Raw genomic sequence first — 26,504 nt, forward strand, 5'->3', positions numbered from 1 at the left:
CCCATCCAGCCGCTCCAGCCCCCCGGTGCCCTCTCCACGGGGTGGGGGGGGGGGGGGGACGGGACCGGGAAAGGGGGGTCCTAACCCCACGGGGCGATGCTACGAGGGGGAGGGGGGGGGTCCCGTCCTGGGGCAGAGCCCCCCACCCCCGGCGGGGTGCCACCGGCGGAACCCACGCGTGCGGCGCCGGGGGCGTGGGAAATTCGCGCGGCCGGGCCCGGGGCCGCCGGGGGGGGGGGGGGGGGGGCGGCACGGCCCCGCTCCCAACTTTCCTCCGAGCCCAGGGACCCCGGCGGCCGCCCCGGCGGTGGTACCGTATGCAAATACGCAGGCTGACGTCAGAGATCATGTGGCTTTTGGCGTAGATCCCCGCCGATCGAGGGCTTTTTTTTTTTTTTTTCCTTTTTTTTTTTTTTCTTTCCCCTTTTTTTTTTTCTTTCTCTCTCTCTCTCTTTTTTTTTTTTTTTTTTTTTTTTTTCTCCCCTTTTCCTTCCCTTCTCCTCTCCCTCCCTTCCCTTCTTGCCGGGGCGGTGCGTGCGGGTGCGCGTAGCGGCTGCCCGCGGGGGGCCGTGCGCCGCGGCGGGGGCGGGCGGGGGGCGCGGGGTCCCGCGGCCGCGGGCAGCCGCGGAGCGGGTGCGCGGAGCTTTCCCCGCCGCTCCCCCCGAGACGCTTCGGGGACACCGCCTTGGGCTCAGGTAGGAAACTTCCCGGGCGGGGTCCCCCCCTTGCTCTCCTTCCCGAGCCCTCCTCGGCCGCCCTCCTCCTCCCTGCCCACATGCGCTTGCGGGCGCTCCCGCCCCGCTCCCTCGCACCCAACTTTTGGTCCTGGAAAAAACTGCTCCGGGAGCCGGCCCGTGGGCTGGGGGGGTGCCGGAGCCTAGAGGGGGGAGCCGGGAGGGTGCTCGGGGTGGGCTTTTAATTGATCGCTTCTTTATTTTTTAGCAACGCGGCTTCTTTCCCCCTGCCCCCCCCACCCCACCCCCCCCCACCCCTCCGGTCCTTCTCCCCGCTGTGCCTCCCGATCGCAAGTTCGGGTGAAGGGGGAAAGGAGGAGGAGGAGGAGGAGGAGGAAGGGGGGGGGGGGGGAGGAAAAAACATGTCTACGTTTGTCTATGTCGACATCAGCAACACAAAATATGGCGTCCGCTTTCGACAGGGCGTTACGTAGAGGCGAGCAGGGCGATTTTGGCGGTGCGGGGTCGCAACGGGAGCCGCTGGCTCGCGGGGTGGGGAGATGGGGGAAAAGAGAAAAAAAAAAAAAAAAAAAAAAAAAGAAAAGCGCCCGGGGGGGGGCTGCAGGCAACGGGCCAGGGGGTCCCGGGGCTGCCGCCGGGCTCCGCGCCCCGCTGCCGGAGTTGGCCGGGATTTCTTCGGCTGCGATTCGGTGGATTTGGGGGGGGTTGTGATTTTGTTTTGGTTTTGTTTGTGGTGTGGTTTGTTTTTTTTTTTTTTTTTTTTTTCTTCCCCTGTCCTCTTTTTGCCGGTGAGGGGGCACCGCCAGGCCGCGGCTCGGAGCCCCCCCCCCCGCCCTGCCCCGCTCCTCCGGGGGCTGCGGCCGGGGCAGAGCCGCGGGCACGGAGCCGCCCGCCCCGCGCCAGCCGCTGCCCAAGTCCCCGCTTCGCCGGGGCGTTGAGTTCTCCCAAAACGGGATCGGGAGATTTCGGGAAACTCGGCCTTTGGCACATTGCATCCACTTTTTTTTTTTTTTTTTTTTCCTCAGGAGGGGGTGACTTTCTCTTTTGTTTTAGCAGCTTCCCAAAGCCTGCCCGCAACTGTCTGCTTATTAGATATTTTTTTTTCTTCCCTCTGTCTCGTCTCCGGGATGAGGGTGAAAGCAGAAGGCGCGGATTTTGTCCCCTCTTTGCTAGGAATAAAACTTGGAAGCGAAGCTGGGACGTGCTGAGGAGCTCCACCTGCCTGGCTCTGGGGGTCCCTCTGCCCCCTCCTGCCGGGGGGCATCACCCTCGTCCCCCCCTCCTTGGGCTCCCCAGGCACCTCCCCAGTGGAGCATCCCCACCCTGAGGGCAGGAGCTCCTTTTAAACCCCAGGAGCTCACCAGGGCCCTGGCGTACAGAGGGAACCCAGCAAAAGTTTGTTGGGGGATTGGAAGGTGGAGAGCAGGAGGGGAAAAAGCATCCAAAGAAGCAGGGCTGGAGGAGAGAGGGGGACTTGCTGGGTGACGAGGCTCCAGCAGCTCCTGCCAGTGGTGCTGGAGCAGTGGGTGATGCTGGGGGAGCACACAGAGCCCTGCGGGGCTGCACCTCTGCCCACAACAAAGCTGGGGGCACAGCATGAGGATGTCAGCGAGGCAGAGCCAGTACCTCCTATGTGTTTGTTGTGTCCCACCTCAATTCAGATAATGCAGGTGCCAGCATCCCAGTTCGGGAAGTTTTAGCACATCCTATAGAGGAGAAATGACAGGAACTCCAGCAAAGTCTCTTTCCAACTTGGAGCTGAAAACTAACACGTCAAATGCCTCTACGATATTATTTTCATGAAATGATTGTAAATCATTGCTGCTCTCTGCTTCATCCACTTCACCTACAAAGAGTTGTGATTATTTTAAAACCAGGGATTAAACTTCAGGCCAGTTCATCCCCTGGCTGGAGCCGGGGCAGTTTTATAGGTGCGAGGACAGGCTCGGACATCTCCAGCAGAAACCTCATGCATGTAGCCTTGCTGGGAAATGGCACACGAGCTCCCAGAGCCCGGCTGGATGCGTGGTGTGGTGGTGTTAGGAGACCGGGAGAGGAGTGATTTTGTTGTTTGAGAGGTATCTGTGACAGAAGTGCTTTGCCCGTGTAATATATTCCTGTCCCGGTGAAGCCTTTCTGATGTAGATGTGGCTTCAGCCTGTAGGATGGATGCAGTAACCCTTTGAAACACAGAATTGCAAATTGATCTCCGGGTCGGTGAAAGCCAGCTACTGGCCAGCAGGTTGGGAGAGTATAGAGGCTAAAAAAAGCCCATGCGTTTTTAAAGTTGTTGGCCAGTCCTTGTTTTTCTTTAGCAGCCGCTTGTGTGTTTATCCCCTCTCAGGCTGCCACAGTGCATGTGCAGAAATGAGTGGCCACAAGCTCTCCTCTGTTTTTCCTCTCTTCTTGTACCTGTGATGAACTCGGTCCCGGAAAGCGCTCACAGATGTGCGTAGCTCAAAGCGATCAGCCCAAAGTCCATGCGATTACTCCCCTTCATAAAATGACGTTTTTCCTGCCTGGCCACCACAGAAGTTCTCCCGTCAGAGTTTCGTCCTGCAGCACACCTCTGCTGTAGGTGTCTGGGAGGAGGGCGCTCCTTCAGCTGCTTTCTCTGCAGGTACCACGATTTTCTTTTCTTTCCACCCCAGGGACAATCCACGATTTCGAGTCAGGGGCTGTAAAAGCAATAATCCATGGCAGGAGACATCCCAAGCTGGCAGTGTCGCGTTTTGATTCTTTTTGTCAGGGAGGTGGATTTTATGGTGTTTTAATAAAAGCCCCAAAGGAGAAAACTAGCATTAAATATAGCAAAGGTACTCACTTCTTTTTACATTTTCAAACCAGTTTCAAACTGCAGCAGACTGGAATACAGCAGATTTTGCTCGTCCTCATACAAAATGAGGCTTTTAATGCCAGGCATGACATCACTGTGCTTCTATGTGCGACATCCTCCGGTTTTATCCCTTTTAGCTCCGCTCTAACTAGGGTGATCCTCAGGGATATCACTTGGAGTCTCTTGCGGCTGGGATGTTTTGACCCATATCTGGGTTATTTTTCTGTGTGTCCGCTCATCTTAAGGAACGAAAGCATCCACTGAGAATAAATAAAAGTAGTGTTTTGATTATAATTTGTTGAGAAATGGACATGGTCTCAACTGACTTCCCTGAGACTGTAGCATGGCTGTCAGCGGCAGCAAAGCTGCATTTCCTTTTTATGTGGACAGTGTAATTTGAGTTTTAACTTCCTTTCAAGCATAACCATGATCCAGCAAGTGTGCTCTTTCCCTAACAGTTAGTGCAAACCGGGGGTTGTAACATGGCACAGCTCCCTGTTGGTATTCCAAGTAAGTAATGAAATTAAGCATTAAAGGCATTAACTTAAATCCATTAAATAATTCCTGGGATTCTGTCAAGGTGTGTTTGTTTGTGTCATGCCAGCTGGAACAAATGTGTGTGGTGTTAGTTTATTTTATCTCCCGTGTGAAAATTCGTAGGCCTAGAGTTTGGTAGATGTCATTGTAGGGTGATGTTGGAAGTAAGTGATAATTTGGGGGTTCTTAGGTAAAAGCTGGAAGAGCTGACCATTTCCAGAACATTGCAAATACTTTTTAATACACGGTAGTATCTGTTAGTGTGGTGCCCCGAGGTGGGAATGATGTGAACAGGGCCCTTGAAAGATTAATCCAAGAGAGTTCAATTCCAGCATTGCTGTCCTAAGGCAGTTCAGAAATTGCCATCCCAGCCCTCCCTCCCAAAAACACCACGGCTTTACAGATCGTAAGGTTGGGGGGGGGGTTGTTGTTGTTGTTTTGTCCTTGTTTTCTTTCTTTTGGTTTCTTTTGTGTTAGGAGAGAGACACTTCAGGTTGTTTCAAGAAACACTGTGGTTTCCAAGTTAGGACGGCACTCAGCAAGCTGTTCTCTGTAACTATGAGCCTTCCAAATGGCTCTGAAACGGAAACTGAGGTCTCTGACTGCAGGAGTTGCTGTTTTATGTAAGCCAGCCAGTACCGTGAGCATGTTTGTGCAACTGGGAGGCCTGGTCCAACTGGAGCATGTAGGGTGTCTGCGTGAGGTGTGTGTAAGATCCTCTGTTGTTGGTTTAGGGTTTTTTTTGTTAGTGAGTAGAGGGTGAACCAATGCAGGTAAGCAGAGGAGGTTTTGGCATTGGTGAACAGGAGGGGACCTGTAGGAAGTCCTCCTGGGGATTTAATCTGGTGGGTGTGGGGAGTTGTGACAACTTTCTGCAAGGAGCCACGGCCTGTGCCAGGGTGGTGGAAGCAAGGCCTGTGCAAGGAATTTGGTGTCATGCTGGTACTGATCCTCCTCATCATGGCTCCATCTCCTGCTTACATCTTTTCTTCTCTGTGACCCCTGGGCAGGCTTCCCAGCAGGGACATGATCTAGCAAAGCCGAGCCTGTTGACCATCAGCTTGCCCTTGGAGATAACTTTTGCAGACATTTCAGGTGTCATTTGCACAAGTCCATAAACCATGGGTTAAAAAGCTGTGGTCAGCACTGTTGAGCAGGGATGTGGTTGCCATCCACACCACTGACAAGCTCTGAATTGATGTAGGTCTCCTCCTCAGGTTGCTTATAATCTCTTTAAGCAGGGCACCCAGGGCCTAGGTGGGCATGAGCACTTTGGTGGGGTCAGCATCCCACAGCCATGCCAAGAATTTGCTCCTCGAATTTTCTCATCACGGGTTTATCCTCCCAAAGCCGGGCAGTGAGCTGGATGAGCTGCATAAGCACAAGATGCCCTTTTGCTTTTGATACGAGCATTTCTGCTGGTGGGACATGTGCTGCCCTGGGCTGATTCAGCATTGTGGCAAATGTCTGTGGCACTGTAGGAGCTTCTTAAGTGGTATGTGTATATATATATATATAAAGTACTGCATTTCAGTGATGTGATTTATGGCATGGTCCCAGCTGGCACCAACAGCGAGGACAATTAACTTCATGTCAACAGTGGGAGGGGTGGGTTGGGAGCTTCTGCCCCTGGCTTCTGTGCCCAGGTTAGGCCATCATGGGCCTGAAGTCTTAGTTTTCCTTGCCTATTTTTCTCCCAGTCTTCCTGTCCTGACCTTATTTCCCCTCTTAGATACTAAGTGCTTTTTAAACTTGCAACCTCAAGTTACCTGTGGATTTTGGCATCTCTTTTGTTGTTGTTAATTGTCTATTGTTCCCACAATTTTCTATTAAGTGCTAAAACTGCATATTTGACTTGCTGGATCCAAAAAAAAAAAAAAAAAAAGCTAAATGGAAAGAGATTTTCTTGCCTGTTTTGAGTCAATGACTGTAACTGAGGAAGCCTCAAGTTCAGAATTATTTAACCTCTTGTACAGCCTGGTGAGTAGAGGAAGAAGTCAGAAACCTGATGTGTATCTCCTACAGCAGAGCTTTATAGGGGAAAAAAATGTGATTCCTTTCTTTTTACATGGAATCATCTTGTGGTTTTTGTTTTTAAATAGCACTCCAAAGAAGCAGGCTCTGAGCGGCTGCTAAAGGCACCATCAGAGGAGTTCAGTAAAATCCTAGTATTTCTCAAGAAGCCTGTGCCCCGTCTCTTTGCCTTCAATCTACGTGTTCCCTTTTCTCACTCTCCAAGCTTTGGAGGTCTTTTTTTTGTATCTCTCAACCTAAATTCATGCTTATTAATTTCAGTTACTTTATGTTACACTTCATTCAGACAGCAGAAGTGGGAAAATACTTGGATTTTTGTTGTTGTTGTTTGGTTGGTTTTTGTTTTGTTTTAATTTGAGGTCATAAGTTTGCTTTGTTTCGGATGCTGCAGGGTTTTGGGCACTTGGCTGGGGGATGCCAGGTCGAAGCAGACTGGGACACTGGCATCTCCCAGGTTTGCTGCCATGCTCAGGAGTGCTGCTGATTCACTCTCACAAGAAATAAAGGAGAGTCCTGATGGTTCTGGCCTGAAGTGTTTTTGACAAGATGCCTTCTCCACCCCTCTTTCTGCCTCCCACCTCTAAAGCAAATACGTTTTGTTGTGGTTTGGTTTTTTGTGTGTTTTTGTGGTTTTTTTTTCCAGCATCCTCTCCAGCACGAACTGTCAGGCACTGCAGGGAGTTTTTCCTTGTCTTTTGTCTCTCCAGAAAGTGATTTATTTAAATGATATGCTCGGAGCACGCTGTCATTGCAGGCTTCAGTGCTTGTCGCCTTCCATGCCTTGTTATAGTTTCCTTGAAATCCATGGAAGATCAGCCCAAGGTGGTTAGGCAGTCCTTTATCCTGCATCTGTTCCCATGTCTCCGTCAGGCATTCCTGGGGCATCTCGTGCAGCCTGCCACGTTGACGATGCCGCTTGTCATTACTGTCGTGCGGCACTGCTAGATGTTGGGAGGAGTTGTGGCCTCACAGTTCGAGATTTTAGGGGTCTCTTCCTCATCTCTCGGGACAGCGTAGCCTTTTTCAAGGCTATGAGAGCCAGAAACCCTTTTACATGAGCTTTGAGTAAAGTTCCTGATCTTTCCAACCTGGGCTCAGGTACCAGCATCTTGTCAGGAAGGCACCAGCTCCACTCTGCTACTGTTTTGAGGGTTAAATTTAATTTTCTTTGAGAAGTCAGTGGTGATAAAGTGCTGAAAAAGCGTCGTGTGGGGTTTCCAAGTCAGAGACAGCATCTGGGGATGCTGAATGGGAGATAGAGCACAGCCATGCGGGGCTGGTGCTTGCTGTGGGCCTACAGGATTTCGCAAGGAGGCTTCCAGGTGCAGAGCTGGTGATGAGCAAATCATGATCTGTGGGTAGTTTCAGAGGAAACTGCTTCCTTAGGGAGCCTCTTCTTCCCTCGGCCTGTCCGGGATCTTCTGGCCTAAGGAAGGAATAAGCTCTGCATGTGTTTTAAAGCAATTAGAGTGACAAGGAAGAGCAATGTGTTAGTTAGGAGGGAGCTGTTTTCTTCAGCTACACTTACTTGGCATCTTCTTTTTGTCTGGAGTTAGTGTCCTCAAGTTTTGCCATCGCTCAATCTCAGTTTATACAGGGCTCCTCTCCTCTGCGGATGTGCCGGAGTCCCATCTGTGTGCCCCGTGGTTATGTCAGGGGGACAGAGGTGGTTTGGGAAGCGTTCCTCGAGGCAAATACAAGTTTCAAAATCTGCAGTTAATCAGATACAGGAAAAAAATGTTAGCTTTCTGAAGCATTTTGCGTTCAAACCTAAATGTTTTTAGACCATAGAGATGGTCTTAGCTCTCCAGCCCCATCTCTTCTCACCTAGTAGAAGATCAGAGTGCCGAGGTGGTGGATTTAAAGGTAATCTCTTGAACTCTGAACTCATTTTTTTTGCTCCACTCTAGCTCCTTTGCAAGTGGAAGTTCCTGTTCTCCCCGTAAGGCACCTGCAAGTGCCTTAAGAATGGGAGCTTTCAGCAGGGCCAGCAGCTCCAGCTCCCAGCGGAGCCAAATGCACCTTGCTGCAAAATCTCCAGGGGATGCACATATACATGCTTTTTGGGAAAATAATAATATAATAAAGTCACAAACCTCTGCTTTCATCCCCTCCCCAGTTTAGGAGGAAGTATGTTGTTCAGATCATGTTTTGCCTTTTTTTTTTTTTCAGTATCCTCTTCCTTCCCCTCCTTTCCTTTCCCCGTTCCCATAGCAGGGCAGCACATCCCTTTGGGCACAGGGTGCTGTCTGGGCAGGGTGCTCACTGCCCTCGTCCCCTACGTCCCAGGCTGTGCTTCAGGGAGCAGCAAGCTGTGAGCTGCCGGCTGGCCCGAGCTGATTTTTTCCGTAGTAAATATGAGCCAAGTTCTTTTGAAAATTCACGGTGGGGTACGGCCTGGGGCTCTTTATAATTCCACCTACCAAAAAAAGGCCACATTTCACTGTGGCACAGCATCATTCAGTGCCTGTCTTTAAATAAGCAGTCTGTTCAGTAGCTTTCTACTTCTGCGCAGGGGAAACCGTGGCAGGGAAAAAGCTTTTGTGGCACACGGTGGAGCGAGGGACCTGCTCGGTGATGTGCTATTGAATGCGAAGCACCCCCTGGAAAGTGTGCGAGCTGCATTGCAAGGAGGATATTGGGTGTTTAGTGCTAGCACTGCTGCCTCCAAAGATTGGTTGTGATGTGGTAAATAGTGTGTGGTACTTGCTGGCCAAGCTTTGGGGGCTGTTTGTGGTCTGCTTTGCTTACAGAAGGTATAGGGCAGCAGCTTGGGGATGGGAATTAGCATCCATCTCTGCCACCTCTCTAACTTCTTTTGTATGTTTTGTGTGCAGCAGTGCAAGGTGCAGTTTGCTGCATTGTGAAAAGGGTGTATTTGCACAGGAAACGAGTGTGTTGATTATTGAATTCATACCTGAGCCTCCTCTCTCTGTCCATTTTCTGGGGTCACAGCTGGATCATGTACTAAAGTCTGCTGCCTTGGACCCGATGCGTCCTTCCCCATCGCCTCTTGCTGGTTCAGCCCCACTGGAGGACCCTTCCTCACCTCCCTTTCACAAGGTCTGCAGGACAGAGGAAAGACCTGTGATTTGCCACAGTTTATTATGTTTTTTACAACCCACAGATACTCATCTTGAAACACTGGTCACCTTCTGCTGTGGCCCCTTGGCTTGGGTTGGGTTGGGTTACAACTTGGTGAATTTTGGGCTGGCAGTGTGATGGTCCTTGTGCCTCTGCTGTGCTTCAAAATCAGTTGAAAAGCACTCAAAAACTTGGAATCAGCAAATTTTAACACAGTATTGAAATTTTTAGAGTAGCTAGCAGAGGAAGAAAAATATCACAAATCTTGTTTTTTGGTTTTGTTTTTCGTGAAGCAGTGAGACGACTGTGGTAGAAACCCAATTAAGAAACGCTTGCAATTGGGTATTTTTTCAGTCATTAACCTTTTTTGGTTTGTCAGTGATTTTAAAGTATCCGTTCTTAAATTATCTAAAACATCTGGTTCATGCCAGATGAGGGAAAGCCCAATGCACAGCTGGGTTTGGCAGGATTCTGCGCTCATGAAGTTTCATCCTTAACATGATTTAAATAGTTCAAGGTGTTAAAGTCATTAAATCAAGGTTTATAACAGCTTTCAGATGCTCCCCAGTTAAAGCAGGAAGGAATGTTACATACTATGTGTTTTAAAAGGAAGCACTGAACGTTCTTTGCTAATTATGTACTTTTTTATTAAGTCCAAGTAGGTTGTGTGGTTTTTTTTGAGGCGTGTTTGGCAAATGATAGTTTTTAATCAAATTACAGAATAAAATAATTGCTTCAAATTGAATGTAATGAGCTCTTATTTTACAGGTCGTCATACAGTGAGGATCTGTTAAGACCACCCTTGATCTGCATTGAAATTAGGCAGGCAGAGTCTTGTTTGAAGGCAAGCAAAGCCAAGGACCAGTTTTCTTAAAAACTAGAAGACATCATTCCAGGAGGTGCTTGTCCAGAAGCACAGGCTTTAGGAGATAGCAGGGTGTTAGAGGATAGAGAAGCCTTTTGTCTGTTCAGCAGGTACCAGCAGATAGATTAGGCAAATTGTAGTTAATGATTTGACGAAGGGCCCAATGCTGCAGCCGTGTTTGAGTTCAGCACTGCTTTGCAGCTCTGTTCTGGAGGGTAGGATTAAGACTACAGCTTTGAAATTAAGCTTTCCTTTTCCTTGTCTTCTTCCTAATAAATTCTAGGCTCCTGACTGCCAGTTGTGAGTGGTACAGCCTAAACAGATGACATGCAAACTTTTGTGCTCTGTTCTGAGGCATTCGTGTAAAGTCGAGACCTTGCAAACCCCACAGTTTGTGGGCTTGCTCGTTACGGAGATGGGTCTGTGCTGTCCTTATCCACCTAGGGGTCTTCAGGGAGTCTCTACGCTACAGACCCTTGTGGTTTTTTTGCAGGCCCTTATCATTTGTTTAGCAGGAAGAGCTTCATCTGTGCCAAGCCAATTCTGATGTGAGCTGAAATCCAGGAGACTGACTGTGGGAGCAGCAGGATTGACGTAGGCTGCTTTCCGATGGATTTGACTCTTGAGATTGGACTCAGAGACCTGCGTCCCCTTCCCTGAATGGCACTGCTCATGGGGACCCGTCCTCCTCACCCCATCTGCTTTCCTTGGCTGTAAGGCAGGAGCTGCTCCAGACTTTGCTGCTTGAAGCTCTCTGTACGTGGAGTTAACAAACAGGGACGGCTGAGAGACGCTCACTGTGTTCCCGTCTGGGAACACGCAGGCAAGGCGATGTCAACTCAGAGGCATGAAAGAGTAAGCAAAGCAAAAATACCTTTCCACCGAAGTCCTCGCTGTATGCAAGGCTGAAATCATAGGAGCCGTTCTTTGAAGTCAGCTGCCTAGTTGTGTTGTGAATTTGGCTTTCAAGGCACAGCTTTGAACACGTAGCTGAGGCCTTTGAAAGCCCCAAACCTCTGCTCTTTTTAGTGACATTTTTACATACATCCACCTGCAGGGCACACACATACTTGCACACACGCATTGCATGTTCCTACCTGGACATGCGTTCGGGACAGTGTTTCAGTTGGACATAGTCCTGAGTTTTTTCTCCCCCCAGCAGATGTGCCTGGAGCATCGGGACAGTCAGTGCAGACTTTTTGCAGCAGTCTCCATCCCTGGGACCCACCACTGCCAGGTCCAGCACAAGGGAGCCGTCCCCCGGCTGCCACCACACGCAGACAGGCTGGGTGCAGTTCTCCTGGAGGTCTGTGTCCAGCCCCAGGGTCCTGTCCTGATGGGAAGGATCTGATGAAAGGATCAAGCCGTTCCTTTGCGCTATCACACTGTAGTGAATGGGCAAACACTTCTGTTCTCGTCTTGCCTTTGCTTCTGAGATCACCAGCAGCTGTTTCATTAACTATTAATGACCCGCTCATTAATGCCGTAAAAGGCTAGGACCAATCTCACAAATTTTCTGGACTCTTTCCCTGAAATATTTATGACTTGCTCACTATGCAGAAGGGCAAGAGCAACAGCAGAGAACATGCCTCCAAGTTTTGTTGAGCATTATTAAAGAGCTCATGAATATGAAGAAGCTGGCAGGTTCTCTCTCTTTTTTTTTTTCTTTTTCTTTTTTTTTTTTTTTTGGCTTGCCGAGCTTGCACTGTGTGTCTGGCTGCAGGGGTAGGACAGACCCATAGCAGGCGCTCGCTGAAGTATCGCTGGTTCAGCTGGTCCCTTGGTGCTCCGTTACTCCAGGCAGCTTCCTATCCAGGCTGACCTACTCTTGTGTCTGGTCTTCTGCCTCCTTAGCAGAGTTTTGGCTGCTTTACTTGTGATCGGTCGGTCCTGTGGTGTTTCCTTTGCACAGTGCTTGACAAGCCCCAAGGTGTAAAAGTTACATCCAGGGGAGGTTATATTACCCTTGCTTAATAGATGGGGAAACTGAGGTGCAAAAATTGAACAATTTGTCTGGAATCAAGCAATGGAAAGCCAGAGGATGGAAATGTTTTTGCAAACTGTAATGGTATGTTTAACTGAAGTCTGGTTAGTGTGAAAGAGGGAGGATTCAGGCTAGGGAAGAGTTTGTCCCTAAACAGACAGGTGGTGAAACAAAGCCAGGAACCTCACAAGGATCACCAAGCCTCATCTGAAGCCATGGCTACAAGTCGTTCCTGGCCCATACCAAACAGAGCTCCTACGTGATCATAGAGATAAGCGCTGAGTAGTGCTTTCCCTGGGAAGGTGCCAGTTGTTTTAGCTCTCACCAGTACCAAGAAGCATGTCATTTTAATGTCTTTTCCACGTGCAGCTGCCCCTTAGAGTAAAAAGCCTCCAGTGTGTTTGGAAGATGGAGAGTATGTCAGGAATGACCAGCTTTTAGTGCTCTTCAAGTTTCTGGACTTGCAGATAGCACTGGTGTGGAGCCTGGCAGCAAGGCAGATCCGTATCAGGAGTATTCCATGGTAGAACTTCCTTGTTACTACTTTTTACAGAGTGTGACTATTTTATCCCACATCATATGAAAGGACAAGGGATGCTTGGTTCTTTTCCTGGAACCATTACTTATAGCTGATGGACCAAAGTTAAAATGGATCCGGGATGGAATTTCAAAGTCCTGTCCTTCACCAGCGTCGTCTTCAAGGGTTTAGCTTAACACCTTAATTTGTACTGCTAGGACAAGGTGAAGAGCCTGCTTAGGTAGCCTGGTGGTAACTAGAAGCTCGTGGTAGCACGTGGTCATGCCATGCCCTGTATGACTGCAGCAGGCCCTGGTGGGACCCTATTGTCACATCAGACTCCGGGAACATGCCAGCAGCGTGCTGAATGCAGCTTGGTTTTGACCTCAAAACTAGCATAGTTGTCTCTTGGGAAGACTCGTGGGACTCTGCAGCTAGCATCCGGATTTTGAGTGACTCTTGTCACTCATTGAAGCTATTCCTCCACAAGCTGGAAAATGGATAGATGCAAAAATAGGGTCTCTGCACTTTTGCTGGTGCAGTTCTTCCGGGGGCAGCTGCAGTGGAGGCTGCAGAGCAGATCCTGGTCAATTTTTTTAGTTACCCATAGTGCCATTACCCCTCCGTCTATAGAGCTGCTCTTTTCCTTCTGAAACATCTCCCCTGTCATCCCACCCAAGGGCATAAATCTCCTAAGTTTTGGGAGCCCTTTCCTTACTTCTTCCTTGGTGGTTAGGAGGAATTATCCCAAAACAGACCCTGCTCTTCTCTCAATTTTGCATTGAATCACAGGTGAAGGATGTTGCAACATCTCTATTCCTGAGCAGAGGGAAGACCAACGTAATTCAAAACGCTGTGTCCTGTCCCTGCCAGAAGCATCAGTGATCGGGTATCGATGATGTGAGAAAGCACGGTGATGATCAGCATTTCCAATAAGCAGAAGCTTACGGTGTCCTGTGAAATAAGCGGAAGAGGGAGGCGTCTCCAAGTGTCAGCTTTGGGATCTTGGTGTCATAACTTGAACTTAGAGAGCCGCCAGCAGCCAGAAAAATTCCAGATGTGTCTCCTGCACACTGCTGAGCTGCGGGTGACACTTCAAGGGAAATGTGTGTCTGTGTGCACTCTCAGGCAGATTCCTGATTTCAGCGCTTTCAGGCTGAGGACTGGACCACGCTTTGGAGGATGCTGAAACTCATCATTCATCTTCCTTTTTTTATTTTGCCATTGTATTCCTGTCATGCTCTGTCAAGATGAAAACCATTGCTCGCATGTTCAAACAGTGGTGTCTGAAGTCTAGCCTTTGAAATGTCTTAGCATCGAAGTGATCACTGGAGTGCCAGTAGGTCACTGGGACCTGTGGTTCTCCAGCATTTTTTACAAAAAATGACCTTGTTCATTAGCTATATCCATATTTGCCTTGTGTCCCCGGGTGGGTACCCAGGTTTTGAAGTGTTACCTTAAATTGTTATGAAGCCTGATGTACATTTAGGTTGATGGGTGCTCCAACCAGCAGCCACTTTGGGGCACAGTGAAGTCTTACTCAGGAAAACGTCATCAAAGCCTAAATTAAGAGGAAGAAAGGATAAAATCAGGCTCATAGCTGCAGGCTTATGGGTAGAAATGGAAGAGCTGGTCAGCTGGCTTAAATACAGTGGGTCCTGGTTAAGTCTGGGATGAAGCTGTCCTGTAGGATTTTAATCGTTCATTGAGATGTGTTAGTTTCTCTCTGTAACAGTGAGCGTTACAGCTTCATCCTGCATGCCAAATCCTTTCCTGAAACAGTGCTAATCTGGAGTTTACAGGTCAGTGAAAACTCTCCTGTTTGGCTTTTTAATAAAACCTTGTATTTCACAGCATCAGCATCTCAACGCTTGCTTTACAGTGACTGGCAGTCGCTCCCGTGAACGGAGAGGCTCAGCGTGGAAAGGCACGAGGGCTGAATTTTATGTTTTGTAGAACACAGGTTGTAATGCATGCTGGAAAGTTAGATCGCATCTCGCTTTCTTCTGAAAATAGCTTGGGGTTAAGCCATGCCTACAGCGCAGACTTCTGCCAGCAAAGCTGTACTGGCCAAAAGCGTGAAGAGGTGTGATTCCTGAGTGACACAGCCATGCTGGCACAGCCCCAAGGCAAGGCTTGCTTGCGCTGGGAAAAACCACCCTTCCTCGGCCCTGCGAGCTGGTTGTGCTGCGCTGTTGTAGAAGGTGGGCTTGTTGCAATGGCTCAATCTACTGCATAACGTTTTGACAGCACTATGTGGGTATTCGTCTGTTGCTGAAGAGCTTCTGGTGTCGTGGGGGTCTTAGTTCCTACAAAATTTTTAAAGGGATGTTTTCACATCCTCCTCAGTATCGGAGGTGAAAGGCACGTCTTAATGTTGCAGGTCCTCTGCTGTCGGCTGTCTTTGTGTGGCTGGTTTTGGTGTCCCTCCACTCGCTGGGGCAGGGCACAGCAGCTGTTATTCTGGCTGTGCACGACTTAATACTGTATAATGTTGCAAGATCCAAAAATAAAAGAGGAAAAATATGCAGACGGAGGAAACAAAGCACCAGTTTACCTCTTGGACAGAGCATCTCCCTTCCCTCTTCCCGGCACAGCTTTACCCCCTGAATCCTGGAGAACAGATAACTCCTTTGAGTTTTTACCACCTACTCCATCTTTCCACAGAGTTTTAATCTTTGGCTTCCTTCAAGAGCTGATGTTGTTACACTGCTACTGCAGGTCCTTTGGTGAAGTACTGTGCCTTTCTTCCCCCCAGCATTTTAGAGTTACACATTTCTTTGCTTGAGGAAAAAAAAAAAAATCAAGGTCATTCTCAGTGTCATTAGGGAACCAGAGAAAAGAGCAGTTCCTCATTTTTTTTTAACCCCATCTCTTTTTTTTTTTTTTAAAGTGTTGTTGTTTTTTTTGTTTGTTTTTTGTTTGTTTGTTTGTTTTTTAAAAAAAGCTCCTGATAGCTGTGAGCATATTTTCCATCCATGTGTTTGTGATGCAGAAAAGTTTTCTTAGAAGAATTACGTGCAGAAGCAGCGAGGAATAAAAATGTTATGTACATTTTTCCATGGGGAATTAAAATCTCTCTTCCCATGGCCCTCACTAGGGCATTACCCTCCTGCCTGTCCTTTTCCTTCAGTGTACCCATGTCCCCACATTGCGAGTTACTATCCAAATAGCTCGGTTTCTCAGTACAATATCGGAGGCTCTGATTTCCAAACAGGTCCCTGAGGATGTGCCAATCGAGTGCGACGGATGGCAAAGGCCTCAGCAGACTTGCAAACCTCTTATTGATGTTTGTTTGTGGTTTTTAATCTACCTGTTACCTTTGGCAAAGCTAGTGCAATAACTCAGTCTGCTGGCATTACCCAGCTAAATTTCAGATCAGATAACAGTGTATTGAGATGGGATTATCAACAAGAAAACATTAAGATCCCCAACTTGGTCTCCATGGGGAACATGGATTCTGACTTGAAACAAATATGTGGCAAGGCTGCGATTGTGGCTTGTTTTTCTCCCAGAGTAAGAATGGGAACTGTGTCATCTTTTGTTGTCTTTTCCCTGATCCAGTGAAAATCAGCATTTTTTCTTTCTGCAAAGTAGACCCAAAAATGATTCTGCTACAGCAAATGCAGTCAAAATGCAAAGGCGCTACGGAGGAGCTGGGTCTGAAACACTGAAATGTGATTGCTCACCAGCGAGTTTCCCACATGTATATGCTGTTGCTGTTTGCAGCTGTGGAAAGCAGGGATGCTTGGCTTCCTGGGGCACTAAGTGCTCATGTTTAGCCCATCCCAACAGATCACAGGGCACAGGACCTCATTGTAATATCCTTAATCACTTCTCATTTCCCTCTTCCACCCGGAACTCACTGTTACTGTAGGGATGCATACAGGCACCTCAGCACTCAAAAACAACACGCACCATTTTTGCCTGTTTATTGATTATTTTTTATTTTTCCTTGAGGGTAAACACTAAAGACAAATAAGTCAATGAGCAAAGCATTTAAATGAATATGCAGTTATTATAACTGATATCAGGGCAAAGGAATGCAAACAGGCCAGTGTGTGGCTTGATGTTTTTAGCTTCTGACCCTCCATCTAGTTTTTTATTTTGAGCACAGGAAAGGGCCAATATATGACCATATGCTTACAAAATGCTGGTTGCAAATGCATTCCAAACAATGTTGTCATAGTAATGATATGTCATGTATGTGTCACGTTTTATCACATCATGAATGTATCCACATGTCTACAAAACTTACTGTGTTTTCTTGTCCTATTCTTTGCCACAAGTATTAAGAATTGTTTCCAGTATACATCTGTATCCATTCCAAATAAATTGGAAATGTGATTTCACTTTGTTCAGTACTGTTGGAAAATTCATACCCTGGAAAATTTGCAAGGGTATTGCAAGGAAAATGTTAAGCATGTGCTTAAGCATCATTGATGTTGATCAAGTTAAGTGTGCACTTAAGCCTTAGGAGCTATTGCCTCTTTCCAATCATTGGTCTTAATGCAGGTTCTGAAAGAAGGGGAATTGATCTCTACTTACAAGGTTGTGAAGATGGAAGTGCACCTTGAGGGGAGCAATAATAAGCCAGAGTTGATGCAGGTAATGCTGTGAAGATTATCTTGGCTGTACCTTTTCATTTTCCAAGGATAAAATCCTTTCAGCATGATCTAAAGATTCCTTCAATTTTCAAAATAAAAAATAAAAAAATCTCCCCTTGTGATTTGTTTTCCCTTATTTTTCTTGTCATGTAATCGCCTTCGTGTACTTTTAACAAGGTTTTGAAGTTAACACTACTTTGAGGCAGTGATATCTAGGCCAAAGAGGTTCGCACCTTTGTGGTGTGAGCGAGTTCTTGTGATTTTTGGGGAGGGAGGTCTTGTGATCAGGACGTGGAGGAGCAGGCAATCAAGGCTCCCAGGTCCAGATTCGATCTCTGTGGCTTTCCCTCTTGTGAGCCTTTGGCAAATGAGAGAATAATGCAGACTGCATATAACAATCTTTAAAATAGATCTCCTTTGGGGAGAGTGTGGATTAATTAACATTTCAGAGACGCTTTGAGTTCCTTTGATAGGTGTTGCAGAAATGCAAAAGTGTTGTGTTTTTTTTCTTGCTAGACATAGGCTATCTAAAGGACAGATTTTAATGATGTTGGTTTACCTCCTAAGAGTTCTTTTTCAAACGGAAGACTATTTAACTTCTTATGTATGTACCAATGTGGAGTTTTACTGCCATTGTAAGCCAAATAAAATATACAGTGCCTGGACCAAGGCTGGATCTGGTACCTTCGCTTCGTGGAGGTTCATGCTGATAATTTGCCACTAGCCTCAGGCCTCTGATAGCAATTTGCCAGATGCTATACCAAGCCTAATTTGCATCTGTATTTACATAAATGCTTTAATTAAAATTATATGCACCGAGCTGAGATAGATCAGCAGCACTGCCTGCTATTTGTTTATGTTCCCTGACAATAAAACCCTACCTTGGCTGCTGCTTACAGATCATACAACCTGACAAGGCAACTTGAGGTGTGGACTAGAAACTGGACAGATTTCTAGTTCGACTCCAAAACAAGGAGAGACCTCAATCTTCCAGACATAAATTCTGCCTTTATTTTAGCACCAGAGGTGATTTGAACATCTTGATTCCAGCCGTCAGGTTTGGTCCAGGATGCTCTAGGTTGGTTAGTGCTGTGTAGACATGATCTGTAGCGTCTTGCAACCCATGTCTACTTTGTCACATGTGAAAAAATGTGAAACCCTCTGAGTACAGTAGAAAAATATTTTAAATACAGCTTCCGTCACGAACAAAATGTTTGCTGTTCATCTATGAGCAGAGCATTACAGAATTCTTTGTAGAGGTAAGAGCTCTAAATAAAGGTATTTCTGGGCTTAAGTAAGGTCCTGGTCCTTTCAATGGGACATGTGAAAGCTTGTGGCTGAGTTGGGATCAAGGCAGTGGAGATGCTGACTGAGGCTTTTGCTTAGACTCCACAGTTAATCTGGAAAATGCTAGCATAAAAATACAAATAAGTCAAAGCCTGAGTTAAATTGAAACTGTACAGTTTGCATTGGGACAGCAGAGGTTGCTCTGGTGACTTGCTCTGGTCAATGTCACTGCCGCTCCACAGTTATTAGGAAATCATCACAAAGTGTCACAAAGGAGACTAATAGCAAGGCAAAGTTACTTAACTTGCTCGATACCAGGTACTTCCAAGCCACCATTTCATGTTTTGAGACATAATGTATAGATCTGAGTATCCGCAGTCTGTTTCTCAGGTGACCTGTGGTGACCACCTTGTGTAGGGTGACTTGCCATGGGACGGGTGGCTGAAACTTGGTAATTGAAGTTCATGTGCAAGAGCACAGGCATAAAAGATGGCTGTATTTGTTGCAAAGTGGCCTAAATGTCTAAATACAGAGGCCATAGGCAGGCTGGGCAGGCAGCCAGCGGTGTGAGACATGCAGGGCAGCGAGGGGTGTCCAGGCCTGTGGCCACCAGAGATGGCAACTGGGGCCTTCTGGGGGCCATGGCAAGGCAGTGCTTTGTGCTGGGGGAACATGGGAGGTTTAACTGGGAACAATGAAGCCAAACTTCCAATCAGCCTTGCTTTATCTCATCAGTAATAAAGGAATGAGAATACCTCCCATTTTAAGTCCGCTACCATGGTTGGATGCTGGTAGTAACCAGGTGTTTCCAACCTAATTGGAGCAGGAGAAGGATGGGAATGTGGCACATGGGGTTATTCTGGAGCTCGGGAGAAGAAACTTCTCCCTGTGGAAAGCATCCTGCTAGAGTAGGATATGTGTGTGGGAGGTTTTTAATTTTATGTTAATATATGCTCTGTAGCAACCTTGTTTGGCAGGGTGGCCTGGTGCTCGGCCTACCTCTCCACCATCCCTGCTGCATCGCCTGGCAAAGAAGTGACAGGAGCCCTGCTCCTTGCCTCTGCCTTGCAGAGCAAGCCCATTGCAACCCCAAAATGGTCACTGGTGGGAATCTGAGCCGATATCCCAAGTTTTTTACCTCTACTTCTCCCAGGATGATCTTAACACATTTTGCGTGAAGTGGGAGCCAGGGAGCAGAGGAACACCATGTGCAGCCCAGGGTGGAGAGAAGTTTTTTTTTGAAACCACGGTATCTCTCTGATTTTAAAATTCACTACTAATGCTTTGAGTTTACCAAGCACTGTAAGCCGGCCATTAATCAGCCAGCCTTGTCACAACCTGTACATATTTTAAGAATTGTGCCAACTGTTACTGCTTCAGTGATACCTAGAGATTTGGTGGAGAGAAGCCTGGCCTAATTTTTTCAGTGCAGCTAAGGAGGCGTTTTCATTTCCCTGTTTAGTGGGACTCTCCCCAGCCTTCTTTTTCAAGGCATTTTCTTTGAAAGATTGCAAAGCTCAGAGCAATCAATTAATGCACAGTGGAAGGCAGAAGTCTGGGTGTAATATAGCAACAATTCTGCAATTAGACGTGTATTAAAAATTGCACTTCAGCATGGCTTGGTTGTGAGCAGAGGGGCAGCCTGTCCCAGAAGACAGTGATCCAGCCCCTTGAGCTTATTGCCAGGAGGCAAGCAGGATTTAGAGAAGCACCTCCTTGGGTGAGCCTCCTGAGCAGGAGCTGCATTCATGAGGCTCCTCAGATTGAAATGGGAGATGGTGAAGGTGGTTAGAATAAAAGTAGATGGAGCTGTAGGTGCTGGAGCAGGGTGGGGAGCACGCGGTGTGGCAGGGAGGTGCTTGGGAGAGGGAACCACCAGCCTGGTGTTGGAGTGTAGTTATTCGTGTATCAGAAACTGTAAATCTGTTAGGTTGGGTTTTGGTTTTTTTTCGTGTTACACAATTGCTGTGGTGGAAACTATTACTCATCTTTCCATCTCAACTCTCCAGACAAGGAAAACGGAGTGTAAAAATGTAACTCTGACAGAGCTTAGGGATCCATCCTGATGATCCTCTAGTGCCAGAGTGGTGTCCCAGAGCCAGGAAGGAGTTGCTCAGCGGAGTCAGATCCCTCTCAAGCTCCAAGTCATAGTGCGCGTGCAAATGTCCCCACTCGCCATGTGCCTGGATCCCTGCAAAACCAGGTCTTGCCAAAGCGTGTGCCCAGCTTCCAGCAAAAGCAAGCTTGCTGATCAGGCTCTTGGGCAACATTTAGTTATTCCCAGCATTGCACCACCAACAAAATATGCAAAAAGCATCTCAGAATTAAAAGGACTGCGTCCTGGAAAAGCACTTGAGAGCCAGTTCATTAGCTCTTTGTTTTTACCAGGAGTTAATTAGACTTCCCAAGTACTTTATAATTTTTTTTCAGCTGTCATCTGGAGTCGCAAGCAATTTTTTGAGTCACTGCTACTACAAACTGTTACCTGTTGCTAGGCATTGTCCTAGAAGTGCCCCTTCTCCATTTCCCACCTATTTGTGCAGATAGAGTTGATAATTCAAGATATCTGCAACAGGTCACCTCATCCTAAATCAAAATCCAGTGTTTTTGTCACCTGAGGTCAGCTCTTATTTATTATTTCTATTACAGAGCACCTCAAGACAGACATTGGGGTTGATGAGACAACATAAAGCAAAACTGAAGAGTGTGCCAAATAGTTCATAACCATGGAGCAAGACTTGACAGAGGGCAGAGAAATGGAGAGATAAATTAATGATAAAATGTGTGTGTGAGTGTTTTTCTTGTGCTTTCTCACGTCAGCTTTTCTACACATTGTCAGCTAAGTTCTGTGCATGTAACAGCAAAGCTATTAAATAGTATATAATAAAAACAGAAGCAATGTGGGAAAACGGCATTTACTGAATTTAGAAATTGATCCAGATGCTCTTTTGCTATTAGACTTTTTTTTTTTAATCTACCTTTTTGATTTGGAGTCACCTAGCAAAACTAATCCTTGGCTCAGGTGGATGTTTGGCTTAAGTTCTGATACTCTTTTTTTCTTCTTTTTAAACTAAAAAAAAAAAAAAAAGCTTAAAAAAAATGATACGGTATTTGCAGAATCAATAGAAAAGCTGACCCAGATAAAAGTGTGCAGAAATTGGTTTCATGCCCTAGAACTTTTCCTGCATGCTTTTTGATGCAATGTATCTGATCCTTCAAAAAGGAGGTAACACAGAGTGATCTCAGCAGCTTTGAAGAATTGTTCTGGAAGAATAACAAGGAGCACCAGAGAAAGGGGTGTGCACGTGTGCTTTTTTTTTTTTTTTTTCCCGTTTTAAATATATTGTGAGAAGGAAGGACTTAATGTCATGTTGCAGGTTATGTTGAAAGATTGGATAAATTTTGTATGAAATCCCTTTTTGTCTGATTTTTAAGTGGTGAAAGCGTGTTTCTCCTGAACAGCTATTCACAGTAGGATGTGAATTGCACTTTATCTTCCTTGGTTTGAACCTTTTCCTACCGGAGTGTGTGGCAAAGGCGTGTTTAAATAGTAGCTGAATTTGCTCTCAGAAATGTAATTATGCCCTGGATCCTGAGTCAGGTAGAAGGCTGTAAAAAGCATCGGCTGCTACAGACATACTCCAGCGCAAGACTCCAAATCTTAATTTGATTCAAATACAGCATTTAGATCTGTGGAAATGTATGAAAGCTCCTGCCTGAATGTATGTCTAAAAGCTCCAACGTCTGAACCTGTATTCCTTTGGCTTCCAAAAATGCCTGAGGGTGTTCGGAGGTGTGGACCTGGAGGTGTAACAAATCAATGTTCAATACAGCCGTCACTGCCATGAGGGTGTTAGGTGGATAGGACCAATTTGTGGGGCTGAAAAATTGGCGGTCTATGAGGATAAATTTTTTGTTCCATCTCTTTGTATTCTCTGCTTAAAAAAAAAAAAAAAGAAAAATCTAGCTGGAGGGAAAGGATGGGCCCCAAGTTACTGATTCCTAACAGAATACGCAGATGCAGTGCCCAGGCTGTGCTGGGTATTGCCCGGATGGGGGGAAAAGTCCACAAAAGCAACTGCTGCATGAGTTTTCCCAAAAGCCTTTCAGTCCTAGGGGTGAGCAGAACCATCAGACCCTCTGAGTGCCCACCAAGCCTAGGGGAGCCACACCAGTACAGGGATTTGTGCTGCCAGAGGATGCTAGCCCTGTTAAGCTCGTCTTTCCCAGAATTTATTTTTTTCCCTCAGATGCTGCTTTTTGGTGCTTGGTGTGTGCAGGCTTTCTCCTTTCCACAGCATTTCTGCAAGGCATTGAGTGCAGGGGCACTGATGTGCCATCACTGGCGCTTCAGCTACAGCTTCCCAGATGTTGATATGTGCTCTTACTGAAAATAAGAGACTCAACAACACCTACTGGTGCTAGTTTTCAACAGTAGATGAAACACAAACACCGTTACTTGAAAGGAGTGAAGTGATTTCTTGCTTTATGTTTACACCCTATGCTCATTTTGTTTCTCGTACCACTTTTGCACTGACGGCTGCTGTGTTTGGCAGGAATTTGCAAACACATCGAAGCTTACAGCCAAAAGTAGGAATGGTCTAAACAGCCGGAAAAGGGAAACCCCTTCCTCTTGTATTTATTTTTATAGCAGCAAAATGTAGTTGCTGGCTGGCCTTGGTCTGTTTTTTGTTGTTGTTTTGGTTTGGTTTTTTTCCCCCTTTTTTTTTTAAGTTGCCTTTCTTTTCATCTTGGGAGTTGAGGGAAACAAAGGAGGAACGAATTAAGAGCAGGAGAAAGAGTGTCTGCTGCATGGCTGAGCCTCATTTGGTGAGGAAATCAGGCTGAAACTGGAGAGACCAGGCCAAATCCAACAGTACTGGGTGGCTTTAAAATGTGTCATCCTGACGGTGAATCGAAGTGGTGAAAATAGGTAGTGATGTTTCTGGCTGCAGTCTGATTCCAATCGGTTTGTACACAGGGGGTGATGCTGCTTGCCTGCTGTCTGCATCATTTGCCATGCATTCCTGTGGGATCCCTGCTATAGGCAATCTCGAGTGATAACCCCTGTCCTTTCCAAATGGGCACGTGTGTTTAAACCGTTAAGGTCTGGCATGCGTTAGCGTAGTTTTGCTTTCTGTTCACTTCAGTTGTCTTTTCTCTGTTGATCTTTTCCTCTTCAGCACTGCCATTGTTAAAAGCTTAAATATTTGTGGAGGGTAGGAAGGAGCGTGTGGTTCTTGGCTGGGTCCCCAATGTACGACATTCTCTGTGTCTCTAAAGCAAACTCGCTTGATGACACCTGGATGGATCTCAACACCAGGGCTCGCCATCCCTTGGAGTTGAAAACTGAGTAGCAGATTGATAGTGCACAGCTCATTTGTTTAAAACTCAAATAAAAATTACTGCTGTACCTATGCTGGGCAGCAAAAGTGTCCTGCAGCAGTGCTACTGTAGCAACCACTGTGTTGGAAAACAGTTATCAGTCATGGTTTTGGCAGAGGAGAGTTGGACAACTGCTTTCCAAAGGCATTTATTACTCTGGGCGAGCCTTTACTGGCTCGTCTCAGAGGTAACTACCCAGAGGGTGGCAGTCTGAAATGGAAGGGATAAGAGGAGTAATGTGAAATAATTTAACTCTACTAAAAGCCAAATAAATTAATGATGGACTTTCTCCTGGCCAGGAAGCATTCTGCTACAGGACATCACTGAATTTTCTTACACAGACAAACATTCTTCTCTTTGCTTTAAAGCCCTTGCTGCCAATTTAAAATAGTATACGAAACTGAGATTTCTCACCCTTCAAGAAAACGCTTTGATTTGTTGAGGGAAACTAGGAACAGTTAAGAAAATAGAAAAGAAAGTAATATGTCTTTCTCTTGTGCTGACATCCTCAGCTAGGGGATGTGCTGAAAAGCGAATGTAATCGGCTTTGAGCAATGCTTTCCCATTCTTTTTCATTTGGGTTCAGTCCTTTGGTTCCCACTGAACAAAACGATGGCAAGGTGAGGTGCAAAGAGGCTGTGTGACCTGAGTGGAGACACGGCATGGATCAGGACCTTGTGCTTGTGACTGTCAGGCTGCCAAGGTGGAGGGGTCCCTCGCAGGAGTCTCCTTCTCTGCCCGTGCCATGCCAGAAGCTACGGCAGCCTTCCCGCTCCCAGCCTCACCTCCGTCACACCCGAGGAGGCTGCGGAGCCCCTGCTGTGTATCTCACCATCCCTTTCAGTGCTGGGGAAGGGCAGCCGAGTGCCCAGTGGGATAAGGACGAGGTTGCTGGGGATGAAGAGGTGCAGGGACATCCCCAGGCACCAGTCGCATGGTGTGGCACGTGGTGCATGTGCTTACAGAGACCTCCGGGCAGTTCTGGGGGGTTTTGTTTTGTGGTTTGGTGGTTGTCGTTGTTTTAACGGCTTTTTCACTGCATATTCAATTATTTGATGGAAACTCTGGACTTTTGTTATGGGTTTGTCTTAGGGATAGGGGTGGGGATGGTTTAATGAAACTCTACGCTGAACCTTCCAGCTCTGCATTCATTATTTGCACTGCAAATAGAAAAACTGTGAGGTGGTCTGGTTTGGCCCGTGGTAGGACTTTGGCTACGCCAGGAATACTATCCATGTGTTTTCATCCCCATGTCTTTGCTCAAACTGTGCTATTCTTACATTATTTAAGCACATGTAGATCATATGGGCACACATAAGCTTTATAAAAGTGGGTAGAAGTGAAGGATCGTCATGACCATAGTCTTCCCTTTCACTGAGGGTCCCCAGACCTGGGTGAACGTTCGAAGAGGAGCTCCGCGGAGGAGCAGCAGCACACAGCAGTGCCCCACCAGCCAGCAGCTGCCGGGGAGCTCGGGACCCGCCAGGATAATGGGAATTTTCAGCACGCCGAGACAGACAACTTCCAGGAAAGCTTGTATCTGCTAATCATGCCATAATAACAGTCTGCAATCTCCAGGCTATAAACCACCCATTTCCTACACAGCTGTGAATATTTAATTTGATAGAAGGCATTTCTATTCTAGTGCTCAAAGTAATTCGGCTCACTAAGGTTGTAATTTTTATCATGGTAGTTTTTTAGGGAAATCTAGATATAAGCTAGACGGAAAAGTTAATAAATGCCTATTGGGGTACAGACACCAGGGGGTGAGGAGCTGACTTGGACTTCATTGTCCCATGGCCTTGATGTCTTGGGCAGGGCATGGCCAATAGATGGGGGAAGCCAAAAGCCACCAGGCAGGTGGAGGGATGAGGACTCCTCCCCATTGCATCTCTCTTACCCAACCCTTAGGACCCCCCAAGCCTGGCATTTTGGGGCAGCCAGAGATGGGAGCGTGGTGATGGGTCACCAAAGCCTCGTGGGGCTGCTTGCAGCTGGTGGAGGGTTGGCGCTGGAGGTGTGACCTGCTCCACGTTGATGCTTCGGGCAGACTGGCAGTGGGGATTAAACTACCCAGTTGGCATCTTTCAGGAAAAGAGGTTGAGGAGGAGTTTGGGTTTTATTTTTCTTCGACTCAAGTGCAGCTGGGGAAAGCAAGTGCTTTCAGGACTCCCAACTCCATTTCTCTTTGTAAAGTGTTCTTTTGCAAAATTGATAATTTCCTTAGGTTGAAAGAGTCTCAAAGGAACTTTACTGTCAAGCTGCAAAAAAGTACAGCTATTTCTCTTCTCTGCCCTAACGGCAGCTCTGGATTTACATTATAGTTCACTAAAGATATTTCAACGATCTGTTTTTTGGGGGGAAATCTCTTGCGAACAATGAAAAATAATCCCATTTTCAGGTGGTTAGCGCTGTGATGTTTGGGTTGCAGAAACCTGCTAATGTTCGTAGAGTGACACACTTTAAAGTCTTTCTGTTTGTTTGTGGTTTTGTGTTTGTTGTCGTTGTTTTGACATGAGATGCCACTTTTTTTTTTGGAAAGCATCGAGAATGACGAAGCGGGGCGTGGGGCTGGTGGTTGGGTTGTGCCTGCTGGTTGGCAGGCGGGGAAGGAAGGAGCTGGAGTTGTCCTCCCTAGGCTGCAGGCCAAGTACAAGCACACGGAGGCGATTC

The 26,504-nt window shown here is 46.9% G+C and overlaps 1 protein-coding gene across 1 annotated transcript in view; it reads left to right on the forward strand.

Annotated features, from left to right (window-relative positions):
- Positions 1–486: 486 nt before the first annotated feature.
- The window catches only part of ZHX2 (zinc fingers and homeoboxes 2), a 69,397-nt gene continuing 43,379 nt past the window's right edge, over positions 487–26,504 (forward strand). Inside the window, 1 exon segment of the mRNA XM_040547016.1 lies at positions 487–695. The gene's annotated coding sequence lies outside the window, so the exon portion shown is untranslated.

The sequence above is a fragment of the Cygnus olor genome, chromosome 2, assembly GCF_009769625.2.
Source record: "Cygnus olor isolate bCygOlo1 chromosome 2, bCygOlo1.pri.v2, whole genome shotgun sequence".
Taxonomy (NCBI): domain Eukaryota; kingdom Metazoa; phylum Chordata; class Aves; order Anseriformes; family Anatidae; genus Cygnus; species Cygnus olor.